At 42.3% G+C, this 19,924-nt stretch overlaps 1 protein-coding gene across 3 annotated transcripts in view; it reads right to left on the bottom strand.

The window, feature by feature from the left end:
• The window catches only part of TPST1 (tyrosylprotein sulfotransferase 1), a 103,969-nt gene extending 87,040 nt beyond the window's left edge, over positions 1–16,929 (bottom strand). Inside the window, exon 1 of one of the 3 annotated variants that reach the window (XM_069485631.1) lies at positions 16,715–16,929. The gene's annotated coding sequence lies outside the window, so the exon portion shown is untranslated. Of the gene's footprint in view, positions 1–12,132; positions 12,325–14,559; positions 14,671–16,714 lie in introns of those variants that run through there. The other 2 variants (XM_069485630.1, XM_069485629.1) reach the window with 2 other exon arrangements.
• Between the last annotated feature and the right edge of the window lie 2,995 nt (positions 16,930–19,924).

Genomic DNA, 19,924 nt, shown 5'->3' with positions numbered 1-19,924 from the left:
TGAATTAGCAGCAAGGTTTGATGTTACTATACCAGCAATATTGGACCATTTGAAACAAATGGGCAAGGTAAAGAAGCTGGATAGATGGATACTGCATGAATTAAACAAGCACCAGAAGAGAAATTGTCTCAAAGCTTGCCTTTCTTTGCTGTCACGACACTAAGGCAAACCATTTCTGTATCGTATTGTTACGTGTGATGAAAAATGGATTCTTTTTGACAATCACAAGTGTTTGGCACAATGGTTGGATAAGGATTAAGTGCCAAAACACAGTCCAAAACTGAATATTCATCACAAAAAGCTAATGGTGTCTGTTTGGTAGTCCAGTGCTGGTATTATCCACTACAGCTTCATGAAACCTGGTCAATCGATTCCAGTGGATGTCTACTGCAACCAGTTGGATGAAATGATGAGGATGCTTGCGATTAAGTAACCAAGATTGGTCAATAGAGACAGGCCAGTCCTCTTGCAAGACAATGCTCAACCACATGTTGCACAAACAACACTGCTCAAACCACAGAAGCCAGACTTGGAAACTCTCTGTCATCCACTATAGTCACCAGACCTTGCACCAACTGACTACCACTTCTTCCAGACTTTGGACCACTTCTTGGAAGGAAAAATATTCAATTCTCAACAGGCCTTTTCTCAACATGTGGAAAATGCCTTTTGCGATTTCATTGCTGCTCACTCTCTAGTCTTCTTCGCTGGTGGCATAAGCAAGCTACCATTAACATGGCAAAACAGTTTAGGTGCATACTTTGATTAATTGTACTGCTTCTTGTTTGAGATATAATAAAGTAAATTTCTGATCCAAAATTGGATGTTTCATATTTAATGACCTAATAATAACAGAAAAAAAGTTTGGGAAATTCACAAATATGTGCAAATTAAACGCAACCCTCCCAAATAATCAACAAACTAAAGAATAAATTGTAAGGAAAGTTACAAAATACTTTGAGATGAAAACACAAAACTTATGGGAAGCAGAAAAGCAGTGCTATCAGGGAAATTTATACCTGTAAACAGCTATATTAAAAAAAGAAAACTGAAAATTAAAAACTTAACTTTCTCCCTTAAGAAACTAGAAAGAGCAAACTAAACCAAAACCATCAGAAGGAAGCAAATAATCAAGATTACGGTGAAATAAATAAAACAGAACATAGAAGAACAATAAAGAAAACAGAAAAAAACCCAAAAGTTGGTTCCTTGAAAAGACTGGCAATATTGACAATCCTTTAGCTAGATTGAGCAAAAACAAAAAAGACTGAAATTACTAAAATCAATAATGAAAGAGAAGACATAACTGCCAATCTTACAGAAATAAAAATGAGCATAAACAACTGATACCCTACAAATTACATAACCTAGAAGAAATGGACAAATTCCTAAAAGACACATACTACCAAAATTGATTCAAGAAGAAATAAAAAATCTCCGTAAACCTGTAACAGATGAAGAGATTGAATTAGTTATCAAACACTTCCCAGAAAGAAAAACGCAGGACAAGATGGCTTCACTGCTGAATTCTATCAAAACATTAAAAAAGAGTTAACACCAATCCTTAACAAATTCTTCCAAAATATAGAAGAGGAGGAAACACTTCTGAACTCATTTTACAGGCCACTTTTACTCTGATTCCAAAACCAAAGACACTACAAAAATAAACATACCAATACTCATAAATAAATGTCTATAAATTTATAAAAATTTGTAAGTTATAAATCACATTTATATTTAGAAATATTTCTAAATTACAAATTTATAAATATATTTATAAAATTCAGATATATTTAACATAATTTATAAATTAAATTTCTAATTGTTTAAACATATTTATAAATTATAATTTATATATATTTATAACATAAATATTATAAATATTTATAAATATAAATGCTAAAATCCTCAAGAAAATACCAGCAAACAAAATCCAGTAACATATACATATATAACTAAGAAGAACCAGTGAATTTGAAACTAGAACAATAGGTATTATCCAATCTAAACAACAGAGGAAAAAAATAGGCTGGAAAAAATTGAAAAGAACAGTGCCTCATGTCACGAGAGACAATAACACCATAAGCAAGTGTGACCTATTCCAGAAATGAAAGGTTGGTTCAACATATGAAAATCAGTGACATACACCATATTAATAGAATAAATGACCAAAAAAAAAAAAAAAAAACCATGAAAAAGGATGACACAAGCCGGGCGCAGTGGCTTACACCTATAATCCAGCACTTTGTGAGGCTGAGAAAGATTGCTTGAGGTCAGGAGTTCAAGACCAGCCTGAGCAAGAGTAAGAACCCATCTCTACAAAAATAGAAAAATTAGCCAGGACCGGTGGTATGCGCCTGTACTTCCAGCTACTTGGGAGGCTGAGGCAGGAGGATCACTTGAGCCCAGGAGTTTGAGGTTGCAATGAGCTATGATGACACCACTGCACTCTAGCCAGGGCAACACAATGAGACTCTGTCTTAAAAAAAAAAAAAGGATCATATAAGTAGGCAAAGAAAAAGCATTTGACAAAATCCAACATTGCTTTATTATAAACACACTGAATAAAATAGAAATAGAAGAGGACATCATCAACCTGATAAAGGACATCTAAGGAAATGTGCAGCTAATTTCACACTTGATCACTTAATAATCAGGAACAAGACAGAATATCCACTCACCACTTCTACTCAACATGATTACAGGAGGTTCTAGCCAGAGTAAGGAGGCAAGAAAAATAAGTTAAAAGGCATTCAGACTGGAAGGAAGAAGGCATCATCAGAGACTACATGATTTAGTATTTATAAAATCCTAATAAATCACTAAAAAATCATCAGAACTATTAAGTGAGTTCAGTATGATTATAAAATATAAGAAATTCAATTATATTTCTATATATTAGCAATAATAATCCAAAAATAAAATTAAGAAAACAATTTCAGTAACAATAGCATCAAAAGAATAAAATACTAAGAAAAAAATTAACAAAAAAGTGCCAGAGTTGTACATTGAAAGCCAGAAAACATTATTTAAAGAAATTAGAGAAGATCTAAATAAATAAAAAGATATCCCATGTACATGGGTTGGAAGACTAAATACTGTTCAGATGGCATTATTCTCCAATGTGATTTAAAGGTTCAATGCAATCCCTATCAACTTTCAAACTCCACAAGGGTGCCAAGACAAGTCAAAGAGAGAAAAATAGCCTTTTTAACAAGTTGCTGAAACAAATGAATATCTACAAGCAAAAGAATGAAATTGAACCTGTACCTCATACCATATATAACAATTCATAAAAATGGATCAAAGACCTAAATGTCAGAGCTAAACCCATAAAAATCTTGGAAGAAAACACAAGAGTAAATCTTTGTGACCCTGGACCACGCAATGGTTTCTTATGAAACCTAAAGTATAAGCAAATGGAAAAAATAGATAAATTGGATTTTATCAAAATTAAAAACTTTTATGCTTCAAAGGATACCATCAAGAAAGTAAAAGGACAACCCATATAATGGGATATTCATATTTGCAAATCCTACATCTGCTCAGGGTCTAGTATCCAGAATACATAAAGAAATATTGCAACTGAACAATAAAAAGCCAACTCAATTAAAAAATGGGCAAAGGAATAGATATTTCTCTAAACATATACAAATGGACAAAAAAAAACACATGAAAAGATGCTCAACATTATTTGCCAGCTGGGAAATGCAAATCAAAACCACAATGATATGCCATTTTATACCCAGTAGGATGTCTAGAATCAAAAAGTCAGAAAACAAGAAGTGCTGACAAGGATGTGGAGAAATCAGAACCCTCATACATTGCTGGTGGAAATGTAAAATGGTGCAGCCATTTACAGTCTGGTAGTTCCTCAAAATGTAAAATCTATAATTCTAGAGTTAAAATATGACTCAGCAATTCCACTACTAGGTATTAGTATACACCCAAGAGAAAGGATAACATGTCCACAGAAAAACTTGTACATGAATATTCATGGCAGCATTATTCATAATAATGTGGAAATAATCCAAATACCTATCAATTAATTAATGGATAAATAATATGTGACATATCCACACAGTGGAATATTATTCAGTGATAAAAAGAAATGAAATGATATATAATACATACATGGAAGACTCCTGAAACCATGGAAGAATACAAACTGATATATAATACAACATGGAAGAATCCTGAAACCATTATGCTAAGTGAAAGAAGCCAGTAACAAGGGGCAACATTTTGAATGACTTCATTTATATGATGGGACCAGAATGGATAATACTATTCTATAATATAAATCTATAGAGACAGAAAATATATTAGTGGTTGCCTTGGGATTAGGAATGGGAGAGTTGAAGATGATGGCTAAGGAGTATGTGGTACGATTTCTTTGTGGGGTAGTGAAAATGTTCTAAATCCAAACATGGTAATGGATACACAGCTCTGTGAATATACTAAAAGCAAATGAATTTATACTTTAAATGGGTGACTGTGTGGTATACGAACTATATCTCAATAAAGCTGTTTCCTCCCCCCAAAAAAGTAGGCTGGGAGCTATATACTAAACCTTTTAGGGGGATCTGCCTACTAAAACAGAAGATTTAATTTAGATCTATGGCTCCTAACACAATATTTAAAATGTCCAAGATATAATCAAAAGTCACTCATGCTAAGAACCAGGAAAATCACAATTTGAATGAAAAAGGACAACACGTACCAACACCAAGATGAATCAGATGTTGGAATGATCTGACAAGGATTTTAAAGTAGCCATTAAGTTTTGTTTGTTTTTTTTTTTTTTGAGACAGAGTCTCTCTCTGTTGCCTGGGCTAGAGTGCCGAGGCGTCAGCCTAGCTCACAGCAACCTCAAACTCCTGGGCTTAAGCAATCCTCCTGCCTCAGCCTCCCGAGTAGCTGGGACTACAGGCATGTGCCACCATGCCCGGCTAATTTTTTTCTATATATATTTTTAGTTGTCCATATAATTTCTTTCTATTTTTTTTAGTAGAGACGGGGGTCTTGCTCTTGCTCAGGCTGGTCTCGAACTCCTGACCTCGAGCGATCCACCCGCCTCGGCCTCCCAGAGTGCTAGGATTACAGGCGTGAGTCACCGCACCTGGCCAAAAGTAGCCATTAAGTTTTAACAAGCAATTAGATGTACTCTTGAAACAAATGACAAAACAGAAAATCTCACCAAAGAAATAGAAGATATACAAAAGAACCAAATGGAAATTACAGAACTGAAAAATATAATAACCAAAATAAAAACTCACCATTGGTCTCAATAGCAGAATGAATATAAATAATAGGGTAAAGAACCAGGCAACCTGAAACTGGAAGTAGAATAATAGGAATCACCCAATCTAAACAACAGGCAAGAAAAAATTAGGCTGGGGAAAAAAAATGAAAAAATGATGCCTCATGACCTGTGAAACGATAACAAAAAGATCTAACATTTGTATCATCATAGTCACAGAAAATTATAGTCACTGAAAAATTATTCTAAGACATGGCTGAAAAACTTCCCAAATTTGGGAAAAGACAAAGCTATAGTTCAAGAAGGTGATAGAATCCAAATAGGATAAACCCAAAGAAATTCATATAATCAGACATATCATAATTAAACTTCTGAAAACTAAAGACAAAGAAAAAAACCTTTAAAGCAGCTGGGGAGAAAGAACACATTATCTACAAGGAAACATGAATTTCAATGACAGAGGACTTCACATCTGAAATCATGGAGGTCTGAAGAAAGTAGCACAACGTTTTTCAAATGTTGACAGTATAGAACCGTCAACAATAAAAGTTATAAAGAGCAAGAGCTGACAAAATCTTAAGGAAACAAAGAACAAAAGAAGACAAAGAATGCCATGGTTTGTATCTATACCTGAGAAATTACAAAATATGTTGATATCAATAGCAAACATCTTTATAGGTTTTCCTATAATAGAGATTAAATATTTAGGAATTACAGATTTTCCCCTCCCCATCGCCAATACCAGTGAGATTCGTATAGGTATAGGGCTTAATGCATATTTCCCTATTCCTTAATTTTCTTAGTTAAAAAGAAATTGTTACGCCACTGTTCAAGATCTTTTATCAATTTGATAGTTTTTGTTCTAGTTAAAAATTCCAAAGCTTATAAGCCTAAAATCAGAGCCATTTGTTTTTTGTTTTTTTTTTTTTGAGACAGAGTCTCACTCTGTTGCCTGAGCTAGAGTGCCGTGGCGTCAGCCTAGCTCACAGCAACCTCAAACTCCTGGGCTCAAGCGATTCTCCTGCCTCAGCCTCCCGAGTAGCTGGGACTACAGGCATGCGCCACCATGCCCGGCTAATTTTTTCTATATATATATTTTTAGTTGTCCAGCTAATTTCTTTCTATTTTTAGTAGAGACAGGGTCTCACTCTTGCTTAGGCTGGTCTCAAACTCCTGAGCTCAAACGATCCACCCGCCTCAGCCTCCCAGAATGCTCGGATTACAGGCACGAGCCACCACGCCTGGCCTGAAGTACAGTCTATTTTAAATAGTACTTGCTAAAGTCGAAGGCGGAATGTTTCTGTAATGACTGTCATAGCTTAACCACCTTAAAAGCCAAGTCATTATAGGGCAAATAATATTCATCTTAATCCATTCTAATTTATAAAGATTGTGTGTGTTTGTAAAACAAGAGTGACTATGCAAGTTTGACAAATGACCTGTTAAGCAGTCAAGAAAGAAACAGATGCTCAGCTTGCAAAAATATGAATTCAAGATATGTTTTACATTACTATCAACTGATTCATTCAACCAACTTTGATCAAGTTTCTAAAATCTATCAAGTACTGTGCAAGATAGTGATGAAAAGATCAACTAAAGGCATGGTCCCAGGCCTCAAGGAACTCTTGGTTATGAGAAAAATGGACTCACAAGATATAATTTAGATAAAATGTGGTAAGTACTTTAATAGGTCCATGTACAAAATACCAGGAAAGTAAGAAATTAACCGTGTTAGCAAAGATGATATTTATCCTGATTTTTAAAGAATGAATTAAATACTACTTTCCTTAGGGTTCTATCACTCCCTCTTTGCTCTCAGCCCAGTTCTCAGCCCTAGGTGCAAATCACTGTCACATGGGAAGCATTTTTAAATAACAAGGTCTGGCCCTGCACCAGACCAAATGAATGAGAATCTCTTTGGATGCCTCCATCCCCCATCTTAACCCTTTAAAAAGCTCTGAGGTGTTTTTAAGGTAGCCTATGTTGGCCTGGTGGCTCACATGTGTAATCCCAGCACTTTGGGAGGCCAAGGTGCAAGGATCACTTGAGGTCAGGAGTTTGAAACCAACCTGAGCAACATAGCAAGAACCTGTCTTTATAAAAAGTTTTTTAAAATTTAGCCAGGTGTCGTGGTGCATTCCTGTAGTCCTAGCTACTCGGGAGGCTAAGGCAGGAGGATTGCTTGAGCTCAGGAGTTCGAGGTTGCAGTTAGTCATGATTGTGCCACTGTACTCCAGCCTGAGCAGCAGAGCAAGAATCTGTCTCTTAAAAGAAAAAGAAAAAGAAAAAGAAAAAGAAAAAGAAAAAGAAAAGTATCCTATGTTGAAAGTCACTGGACCAGGCAATCTCACCTACTTCTGATGACTTTAGTTTTAATCCTGGTGCAGAACCTCTACATACATCTCCATCTTTAGGCCTAACTGCTCTCTTGAGCTATTTCCCAGACATCAAGATGGTACCATTGGATGCCAAGGTTAATATTGAGGAGGGGAAAAAAAAAAAAAGATGGTAGCACTGGATTTCTCCTTACCCCTCTAAAACCTGTTTCTTTTCCTGTATTTCCTACCTGAATAGACAGAACCACCACTGCTCAGTCACCCAAGCCAGAAATCAAGAAGTCATTTTTTACTCTTCCTTCTTCTTCTTGCCCTCACCTCCACACCTAACCAGTTCCCCTCATTCAGCTGATTCACTCTCACATCTATACCCTCATCTTCATCCCCTCACCCTCACTGGCCTCATCAATTTTCACCTAGACTCCTGTAACAACCCCCTTAACTCGTCTTCGTGTGTCCAGTCTTGCCCCTTTATAACTCATTCTTCACAATGCTACCAGAGATCAGAGTGATTTTTCTCAAAATACATCCGATCACAACACTCATTCATGTTACCTGCCAGAGTAGGGGATGCAGACATGACTCAAAATCCAGCCTGATTTCAAAGCCCTACCCTTAGAGCTGAGAAAGAGGAGAAAAACATGTAAACAAGTAAATGCAATGACCACATGTATTTTGACAGTAGAAATCAAGAGGAAGATGAACTGGGGGGAGATGTGGGAAGGCTTTACTGCAGAGGTAACCACGAACATGTATAATCTACAGGTGGCTAAGGTGGGAAAGGGCATTCCATGGAGAAAGATACACAAAGCCATCTAGGCATGTTCAGGTAATGCAGGCGATTTTATATGGCTAGGGCAAAAGGCACGGCATGCAGCAAGACACGGAGGCTGAGATGGGAACAAGCCAGACTGTGCAAGATCTTCCCAGGATGAAATTCTTCAAAGGTTCCTCACTACCATCAGGATACAACTATATAGTAAGACACACAAGGTCATTCATGAGCTGCTCCTATATACCTTTCCAGCCTCATCTTTCATCATGACCTTTCTCCTGCCTTTTCAAACTACCAGTTCTTTCCCAAAAGCACCAGGTTATCACACACCTTTGTACGTGTTACTCTCTCTTCCAAAATGCCCATTTCCTCTTACCTTTCGTTGTCTAGATTCAGCTTTTTTGAAAACTTTATTAGTTTACTGAGCACCTATTATGTGCCCAGCACTTTGCTATAAACTAAAGACACAATGAGATATGATTGAACTCCTTTCCTTAAAGAGTTCGCTAACTAGTCAGGGAGAAAAATAAGAAAACTGACCATTTTAATAGTGTAAAAATGGATATGGCAGTATGTGCAAACACAAAGAAAATCACCTAACCCACGGTGAGGAGAAGAGGTAGTCAGAAAAAGTACTAGGTGCCTGTGGACAGAAACCTTGCCAAATTCTCTCCAGGGTGGTGCTCTCAGAGCACTCTGTAGTCATCTTTGTCACAGTCTCGCTCACACTGTAGCGAATGGTCTGTTTTCTTAACTGCTTTCTGCTCTGGATCCTGAAGGAACCAAGATAAGGATGAGCCCATGGTGCAGAAGGCCTGGAAGGAATGGTTCATAATGGTAAGTGCTAGGGAGCTGATGAGAATTTTTAAAGAAAACAGTGGCATGATCAGATAGATATTTCAGAAATGAAAATAATTCCAGCAGCAGTGTGGAGGATGAACTAGAGTACAGGACCCAGAGACAATGAGGCCCATGATGAGGCTGCTGCTGACTGTTCAGGAAAAATATAACCAAGGCCTGAACCAATCTTCTAGCAATGAGGAGAGAAAGAAAAAGAGTTGAGTCAGCAACAACAGGATTTAAGACAGATGATGTGAGGAGAAAGAATACAATTCTAAGGTTTCTAGGGTAAGGAACTTAAAATAGAAGGAATGTTTGTAGGTGTATTGTGGGGGCTATGGATAGAGAGGAAGGGAAGGAAAAGATAAACACCAGGTTTGAAGTACCAAGTATTCATGTATAGTTATGCAGTAGACAGATGAAAATTGGTACCTGAAGTTCAAGAGAAGTAGGGACAACATATACATCTTCAAAAACCATAAACATACAGGTACTATTTGAAGCCACAAAAGGAAGTATAGTCACACAAGGAAATTAGAGAGAGAATAGAGAAAGGAACAAAAAATGAAACCCTAAGGAATGCCATGTTAATCTGAGAATTAAAAAAAGGAAGCAAAATATCAAGAGAAGGTTTTTTTTGTTTGCTTTGGATAGTAGAAACCTGAGCATATATGCAGGCTGAGAGAAAACAAATGATAATATGGGGAGAGATCAAAGATGTGAGCCTTAGAAAGGAGGATCCCTCTTCCTCTAAGATAAAAGGAAGGAGATCAGAAATCAGTTACATACAGGCACAGATAAAAATGACAGAACCTTAAGCGTTCAGGGTTGATGCCCACCAATTCTTCTGTGAAGTATGAGGCAAAATAAGCAAGGAAGAGAAGGCAAGAGTAGGACAAAGAGAGAAGAATAGCAAAGATATATAAACTGCCATTTAGATTTTAGTACATAAGAGGAAACTGGGGGGTAAATCAAAGGATCTCCAGGCAGAGCAAGTGAAGTTGGAATCCAGAAGCTTAGAACAACACAATTCATGATTTTCTCCAGCCTGTCCTAGGAAGCCCAGGAGCAGAAAAAGCTGACTGATTCATCCAGGCTTGAGATCAGCAGAGCAAATGTGGCAAGAATAGTATAAGGCCCATAACAATGCTTTTATAATTTAAAAAAGTCAAATTTATTTTACTCTTTCAAAAAAAAAAAAAAATGACTAGCTATTTCCTCTGAGAGCCAGAAAGAGTGCTGGGGGAGGCTGGGGAAGGGTAGATAATTCCTCTTTCACTCCCAGAGAACTTGTCAGAACTTTCACTCCTAAGCATATATTTGATCCCTGCAGCAGCTGATTCCAAGAAATCCAAACCTGATTCCTCCCGCCTCTTAAAGGATGAAAATTCACTGCAGCTCCCTGGATGATCCAGCTAATAGACAAGCACATGCAACACTGCTTATATATTAATACAATGCTATTTCAGCTAAGAGGTAGGGGCTCTTTCTTTCCTAAACACTGTAAATGGAGGGGGATGGAGGTAATTACATCGCAAAGATTGCTGAATCACAGACTAAGAATCCTCTACAGAGGCAACTAACGATACATGACACAAAGATAGCATAATTATTTCTTCTTTTTTTTTTTTTTTTTTTTTTTTGAGACAGAGTCTCACTGTTGCCCAGGCCAGAGTGCCCTGGCTTCAGCCTAGCTCACAGCAACCTCAAACTCGTGGGTTCAAGCGATCCTTCTGCCTCAGCCTCCCGAGTAGCTGGGACTACAGGCACATATCACCATGCCTGGCTAATTTTTTCTGCATGTATTTTTAGTTGTCCAAATAATTTCTTTCCATTTTTAGTAGAGACGGGGCTCTCACTCTTGCTCAGGCTGATCTCGAACACCTGAGCTCCAACGATCCACCCGCCTCGGCCTCCCAGAGGGCTAGGATTACAGACATGAGCCACTGCGCCCGGCTTTGTTTCTTCTTAATAAATAATGGCAGCAAGTAATTGACCACTTAATCACTTTATTATACTTGGCGTTCACCAATTCATCCTGCCATCTCCCATACCACTCTTCAGATAGCGGGTCAAATCCCTGTGGATACTAAACTTCTGGCTACTACCATCTGGAGAGCACAAAAGGTGGAAGAGGCTAACATGTGCGAGCACCCACCATGTGCCGGGCCTACTGTGTGCCAGGCTCTGGGGAAGGCACTTTCCATGTTATGGGTGCAAGTCACTTAAAGACGAATTAAGATGTTATGGATGTGGCATTCAGGACGGTGGCGACGTGTCTGAAGGTTTACGTATTAAGGTTTAGTGCAAAGGAAAAGAAGAGTTAGCGACGGTGGTTGATCAAAATGAGAAGAGAAAAGGCGAGTTGGGAAAAGAAGGCGTCTGGGAGCAAAAGAGTAAGATCCAGGGACACCTGGAGCGGGGCGGGCGACGGACACGTAGGGAGAACGCGGTACAAAGAGCAGGGATGGGGGTGCGTTTGCCGAAGCGCACCCCGCGTACAGGTGATCGCAAAAGACGATCCCGGCTGGACGGGAGTCTCATCTCGCGAAGAAGCCCCTAAGGACTGCGGGGCTGGGACGTGGTACCAGCGCCGCGAAGAGGGAGGGGAAGGGGCAGAGGTGAGGGGGCAGGGAGGTCGACCGCACGCGGGGGAGCGGGCGACAGCGAGAAGCTGCGATGGGGGAAGGGGCGTGGGAGCAGGGGCCGGGCGGGCCAGAACCCGGGGCGCCGCGCTTGGGGGTGGGGTTGGACAGCCGCTGGGGGCAGACGCGGAGACCCGCGGGCAGGAGGCGACGTGGGGCCGAGGAACGCCAAGACGGAGCCCGCCGGGACCGGAGCCGGGTGGAGACGGCAGAACGCAGGGGAACTGGGGCGGCGCTCCAAGCGGAGCCGCAGTGAGCGCGGCGTCCCCTTACCTGGGATGTGTGAGGAGCCGCCGAGCCGGCATCCTGGGCTCAGCCGCTTCTCCTGCCGACCTAGGTGGGGGCCATTTCCCCCGCCCCGCGAGCCAGCTCTCACTGCCAGGCGCCAGTAGCTGCCGGCCCGGCCCGGCCCCGCGGAGCAGAGCCGCCGCGACCCGAGCCCCCAGCCGCCTCAGCAGCGACTCCCGCCGTCGCCGCCTCTGCGCCGGCTGCCAGCCTCCGGAGCGGTCTCTGGATCACACGCGTGCTGTAATTGGCTGCCAGGAGCTCGGCGGGGCGATGTGTCGGCCGCTCTGATTCGCGGGTTCCGGCCGGCTGCCCACCGAGGGAGGCGGAGCTTAGGGCTGCGCTCGATCCGGCCAGCGCCGAGGGGCGGAGGTCTGACGTCTCGACCGGGCCGGCGCCCCCGCCACCCTGCTCGTGCGCGCTCCCGGAGGGGGCTTCCCGGCCGCCACCTCCCGGGCCGGGTTGTTGCCAGAGCAGCGGTGCGCGCGGCCCGGCTGGAGCCGAGGAGCTAGCAGGTGGCAGTCCTCCCCGCCCCAGTCCCCCACGTGGGTGGCCCACAAGGCCTTCATCCGTGCCCTGGGACAGGACAAGAAAATGAGCTTTTCCAGGAAATCCCCTCCTCTGCCTGTCCACTGCCTCAGCGGCACCTGCATCTCGTGGGAGATAAGTCGCAAAGGCAAATATCAAATTTGCACAATATCTTATTCCACACTGAAGCGTAAATGAGTGATAGATTCTCGCCCGACCTCAGGGGTGGGAAACTGACTACCTAAAAGAAGGACTCGAAGACTCACTCGGAAAGGAGAAAAACACAAAGCAGGAAGGGAGAGGTGGGGAGGGGCTGAAATTTCACAACATTAACCATTCACTTTTACAATTCCTTCCTACAGGCACATCTACACCAGGTTCTGTCAAAGTGATTAATTCAACGTGGATTGGAGAAAGCATGGGCTCAGGAATCTAACAGCTGTATTCAAAATTGCTGTCTACCATCTTGGAACCAGTTTTGTTATCTATAGAATCTGAATCTAATGTGTACCTTAGAGAATTGCTGTAAAGATCAAATGAGAGCCACAAAAAACTTCTGCACCAATGTTCATAGCACCATTATTCATAATAGCCAAAAAAAAAAAAGTAGAAAAAAACTAGATGTCCATCAACTGATTGGACAATAGCCATCAACTATTGGCTAAACAGAAGTTGATACCCATATAATGGAATATTATTTGACCATAAAAAGGAATGAAATACGGACACATGCTATGATGTGGATGAACCTTGAAAACATTCTGTTATGGGAAAGAAGCTAGTCACAGAGACCACAAATTATATGATTCCATTTATATGAATGTCCAGAATAGGCAAATCCCTAGAGACAGAAAGTAGATTGGTAGATGCCTTGGGCTGGAGGGATGACAGAGAAAAGGGAAGTGATTGCTAATGAGTATGGGGTTTCTTTTGGGGGTGATGAAAATGTTCTAAAATTGATTATGATGATGGTTTTACAGTTCTGTGAATATACAAAAGTCATTGAATTGTACACTTTATCTTTTTTGCCTCAGCCTCCTGAGTAGCTGGAACTATAGGCACGTGCCACCATGCCTGGAGAATTGTACACTTTAAATAGATGAATTGTATGGTATATGAATTATATCTCAGTAAAGCTGTTTTTTTTAAAGAGATCAAATGAGATAACAAACCTCAGAAAGCCCCTGGCTATAGTGCCTCCATAAGGGAAAGGACTTGGTATATCTAACTTTGTTTTTTCTTTATTTCATTGGCAAAATCTTGTAACAAATTTGATCTGAGGAAATATAAAGAGTGAGCCACCATATTTTTCTTTGGAAAATTTAAATCCAATGAAGAAGATGATTTGATTTCACCCAAGCTCCTTATGGCAGCGGAAGTGGACACTGGGATTATAAAATTCATCAAAAAGGCTGGGTACAGTGGCTCACACCTGTAATCCTAGCACTCTGGGAGGCTGAAGCAGAAGGGTCGCTTGAGGTCAGGAGTTTCAGACCCGCCTGAGCAACAGAGACCCCATCTCTAAAAAAAAAAGAAAAAGTAGAGACTTAGCTGGGCATGGTGGTGTGCACCTATAGCTGGGAGGCTGAGGCAGGAGGATCAATTGAGCCCAGGAGTTTGAGGTTACAATGAGCTAGGCTGATGCCACTGCACTCTAGCCAGAGTGACAGAGTGAGACTCTGTCTCAAATAAATAAATTAATTTAATTTAATTAGTCAAAAGAAAATAAGCAAGGTCAGTAGGCAGAGAGCGAGGGGAAAGGGAAAGAAGGCAAGAACATGAGTGACTATGCCCCTGAGGGCAGCCCCCTAAATCATTTGACATTAAGTGAGAGGTAAGTCACATTCCCTTTCCTACATTTCAGACCCCTTCAGGAAAAGAACTCACCATGACTTGGATCATGCTGAAGCCACCGCAGGTACACAGGCTCCACCAGCCTCTCTCCACAAGGCAGAGACGCAGATCTCTGACATGACCTTCCACACTGCCCAGAAAAATCCCTCATCTACCTATAAGACCTGGAAAAAGAATTAAGTAACCAGGTGGAGAGCTGGCGCTTATCCTTCTGGCACTTATTAAACTGTGAGGACAAATTCCAGCTGTGAGAATTCAGTAAGAACAAAGGACATGAATCCCTTCAGTGAAATCTGTCACGTGGCAGGATGTCTCACTGAATAAGACGGCTTCAGGTGGCCCAGGGGCTGCAAAGTCTACACAGCCTTTGAGCCAGAGCAAAGAACAGCTTGATCTGAAGCAAAGCTCAGTGTCATCTGGGACAAGCTGAACTTTTTCTGCTTTCTAAATCTGCCCCCAATGCATATAGTGTATATGCTAATAAGAAAAAAGACTCCAAAATATACTTTTTTTTTTTTTTTTTTTGAGACAGGATCTCACTTTGTTGCCCAGGCTGGAATGCAGTGGCATGATCGTAGCTACTGGGCTCAAGCAGTCCTCCTGCCTCAGCCTCCTGTAGCTAGGACTACAGATGCACACCATCATGTCCAGCTAATTTTTTAACAAAACTTTTTTTGTAGAGATGGGGTCTCACTATGTTGCCCAGGCTGGTCTCAACCTCCTGGCCTCAAGTGATCCTCCCACCTCAACCTCACAAAGTGCTGGGGTTACAAGGCGTGAGCCACTGCACCCAGCCCGAAATATGCTTTTAAGTGAAAAGAACAAATTCCAAAACAGTGTATGTAATATACTCATTTGTATTTTTTTTAAAGTATACATACACGTCTTCAAAGACAATCTCTAGAAGGATGCACAGTAAACTGGTAACAGTGGTTGTCTCTGGGAGGGAAACTGAAGGACTTGGGCACAGGAATGGAAAAGAGATTTATTCTTTACTATATACGTTCTGGCACCTTTTGAAATTTTGTGCTATATGCTTGAGTTACCCATTTAAAATGAATAAATACATAACATTTTTTAAGAAAAGAGTTCTTTCCTAAAAAACTCACTGTCCAAGCCTATATGAATATCTGGTTCACATGACATTCATATTTCTCTGTGTAATTTAGCGAGCCTCATATTGAGTGTACATATTCTCAACACTCTGTGTATCTGTCTTCCCTTCCCAGCCTTACCTGTCCAGATGATCAGCCCAGAATCAGATAACCTCACCTGAGGGCCCAGATGACTTTGAACCCTGTTACAGGTAATTCAAAGGGCTTAGAGCCTATTTCTTCCAAACAGCCTGGGCGGCCCCTGCAGGCCCAAGAAAAAGAGGAAATGGACAAGTGCTTGCTGGGGAAGTCTCTCCCCTCTGGGGCAGCCTTTGCACAACTTCTGCCTCGGGAATTCACCTCCAGGAAAGAAGGCTTAGCCAAGGGAAGTGAGGACTCCTTACTACAGTTATCTCGCCTCCTGGAAGGAAAGTCTGTGCAGCACACCTAGGAATGAGCAGGGTTGGAGGAGAACTGAAAAGGCAACAGAGCCCTCCAGCTTTGGGAGGTTGTTGGCATTGCTTCGCGTTTGATACAGACACAAATGCAGCAGACCTCCCCTCCTGGATTCCAGGATCGGGCATGGAGAGAGGATGGTGGCAGTGGTGGGAGATGGCAGAGAGCCGGAGGAAGACTGGGGAAGACAGTCACGTCAGGTCCTACTTTTTAATTCCTTGTCCCAGCTCAAGAGAGCTGGAAGCAAGGGGTTTGGAAACAGAAAACGGAGAGGACAGGCTGCCTTTGCAATGCAAGGAGCAGAGATGGTTCAGAGGGAGCAGACACAGCTGGAGAAATGGGATAGAGGGAGTTCTCAAGGGTAAGGGCAGAAATGGTGATGACAGAAGGTGGCTGTGTCTGTCACACCGGCACAGGGCCTGGGTGAATGTATGGATGGATAGCAAAAGCTGCAGCTGTTGATGAAGGCCACCAGGGCAAAGCAGAGGGGGACAGGGTCCTGCCAGGAAGGTCAGGGACACGCCAGGTGAGGGACCCAGAGCCAAAGATCCTCGGTGCAGAGTTGGAGGGTTAAGCTTTTGCTAGACTTGAAGTGACCTAAAAGCCCTGGCTAATTTGGGACAAGATGAAACACTTACCTGCAAATAGCATCAAAGAGCCAGTGAGCTGCAGGAGACACCTCACAGTTCTCTTGAAGCTTGTGGGATAGAGGGATTTGAGACAAAAAGAAAATGGTGATACGATTTACAGAAAAAGAAAAAAATGAGCAGGGCTCCTCACTTTCCCCACCGCTAGGTCCTGGAAAACTGGGCAGGTCAGGTCCCTCAGCCACATCATCATTTTAAAATGAAAATTCAGCCCAGCCTATGAGCAGGCATTTTCCAAATGGCTACAGAATTCCTGCACCTTCCAAAAATACCTCTTCATGCAACTCCTGCCAGGGAGGGAGGGCCACGTGCCCAGGCTGAAACTGACCAATGGGGCTTTCTGAGCCCAAGAGCTGCCCCAGTGTGCTCTGCAGACCCCAGATGCAGGAAATGCCCACTGCTCTGTGAGTAACCCAGCCAGACAGCTGCTGGAGCTGAGCCCCAGCCTGGGAGCAAAGCAATCTCTAATTCTGCTTACGACCCAGGAGTTTCTAAGACTTCCAGGAATGGTTTCCAAACCCAGCTATGTGTATAAACTACCTGGGCAGCTTTGTAAAGTAGTCACAAGCCTCTTGTCAGTTTTATGGAGCAGAAGCTCTGGGGTGAGTCCCCGGCCCCAGCGACGGGACAGGGATGGGGATAGTGACTGGGAGGCAGCACGAGGCGGTTTCAGAAAGGCTGGCTGATTGGTGATATGCCATGACTTTACCTGGGTGCAGTTAACCACTTTGTTCACTCTGAAAATTTATCATGCTTTACATACATGTGTACTTTTTCTATATCTTTGTTATAGTTCATCAAAAACAAAACAACAACAACAAAAAAAACTCCCTGATAAATTCTGCTCCCCTACCAGGTGTGAGAACCACTGAGCTAGTGATATATAGGATGAGGGACTTAGATTACACTAAAGAGATGCTGGGTGCTTCTGAGTATAGGCTGGAATAGCTCCCAGGGGTCTGCCCTTCCTTCTTGGGCAAGTCTCTGACCCTCAGTGGGCAAAAGCTCTGGCAGCGGGCCAGGGGTGGGGTGGGGGGAGAGCAGTTGAGTGGGGGGTGCTCCAGGGAGCAGCCAGCCCTTCTCTGCCCACAGATGCTGACCAGTGACATCAATGCAGACTAGGAATAGCTGCCAACCCTCGTGGCTTGTCCTGCACACTAACCCTTGGACAGGGCTTGCTCAGGCTCCCGGTGACCTGGTTCAAAAGTGCCATTTTCTCCTGTGGCTTTTCCCTTCTGGTTAAAGAGGTTTCCCTCCCTGGCTAATGAGGCTGGAGAGGCTACGAGTCCCTTGCCACTCGGCCAAGTCTCTTTCCCAGGGCAAGCAGCTTCTTCAAAGGCCAGGCTACTCTCGTAGGATCCAGGGCACCCCAGCACATGAGATCTACCAAAGTCCTGCACTGGGCACTGTTCTGGGTGCTGAGGACACAGCAATGAACAAGACAGACCCTGCTGCCATTATTGAGTTTACATTTTAATGGGGAGCCTGGCATCAGTGACATATGAAGGGCATCAGAAACGCCACCCCAAAACATGCCACTTTGACATAAGTATTATTTTGAGCTGAAGGCAATTAAGAAATAGCAAACACAGGAGCTCTCTGTTCACCCCTTCTCCCTCAAATCAGGGCATTAATTTCCCTTTTGTAAAGGAAATTTACATTTGTGAAGGTGTTCACCTCTCCTGTACCAGGAAGAGAACAATTCAGAGATAACTCTTATCATGAGATTAACAAACCTTACTAGATAACCCTTATGTTCCATTAGTTTCCCCCATATTTATCTTCACACAATTTAGCATACCTAGATGCCCATAACCTCCCTCCTTCTTCTCCCTTACTAAGTTGGATATATAAACCTTTAACTCTAACTACTTAAAGGGCCAGCTACTTCCTTTGTTGGCTCCCGTGTGCATGCGAAATAAACCTTTTCTCCTCTTAATCTGTCTTTTGTCTGTTTAATTTGCAAGCCTCAGCCACTGAACCTAAGAAGGGTAAAAGAAAAGCATACTTGGCCGGGCAGGTGGCTCACGCCTGTAATCCTAAAACTCCACGAGGCCGAGGTGGGAGGATCGCTCAAGGTCAGGAGTTTGAGACCAGCCTGAGCAAGAGCGAGACCCCGTCTCTACTAAAAAAAATAGAAAGAAATGATCTGGACAGCTAAAATTATATATATAGAAAAAAATTAGCCGGGCATGGTGGCGCATGCCTGTAGTCCCAGCTACACGGGAGGCTGAGGCAGGAGGATTGCTTGAGCCCGGGAGTTTGAGGTTGCTGTGAGGTTGAAGCCAGGCACTCTAGCCTGGGCAACAGAGGGAGACTCTGTCTCAAAAAAAAAAAAAGAAAGAAAAGCATGCTTAACAAAAGTGCTCAAGGCAATGACTTGCTCATCACTCAGTGTACCCAGGTCTCTGTTTCTGTTCCTTTTCTCCTGCACCTCCTTCCTCCTGCATTGCCCTCCTCTACCCAGCTCTGCCAGTAAAAATTCAGCCAGTCTTCATATTATGCCACAAATGTCAAACCCTCTGGGGAGGGTCTCTTGTGACCTGTGTTCTGGTTTGTACCTTTCTCAATGCACGTCTCCCATTCTCCATTGTGTTCTCATTCCTTGTGTACCTGTCTGGTTTTCCACCTTCCCCGGCTGCTATTCTGGGCCCATAGTAGGCCTGGGAATGTTTGTGGAGGTGAATAAATCGAATAATGGGACAGCATTTCCCTCAAGGATCATCAGTTCACTTTGTTCTACATCTCAGTGATCTACAGACAAAAAGGCCTATTGTTTTTTTAGAAACTTTATTTTGAGCTGGGCATAGTGGCATGTGCCTGAAATCCTAGCTACTCTGAGGCTGAGGTAGGAGGATCGCTTGAGCCCAGGAGTTCAAGACCAGCCTGGGCAATATAGCGAGACCCTGTCTTAAAACAAAACAAAAAAAACACTTTGAAAAATTTTGAAAAAATTTAAACATAGAAGAAGTTGGTGAGAATATAATTAACTCCAACACACATACCCTTCACCAAGTGTCCAACTGTCAATTCACCAATTAGCATTTGCTTAAACTCTCTTTCTGTATATAGATGTATCATTATCATTCTTGTTAGTGAACCATTTGTGAATAAATTACAGACACTGTGTCTTGTGTCCCTTTAGCTCTAAATACTTCATTGGCATCTCTTAAAAATAAAGACATTCTCTATTCCATGATC

Source organism: Eulemur rufifrons, chromosome 14 (genome assembly GCF_041146395.1).
Source record: "Eulemur rufifrons isolate Redbay chromosome 14, OSU_ERuf_1, whole genome shotgun sequence".
Classification (NCBI taxonomy): Eukaryota; Metazoa; Chordata; class Mammalia; order Primates; family Lemuridae; genus Eulemur; species Eulemur rufifrons.
This window is presented reverse-complemented; position numbering and strand designations above follow the sequence as displayed.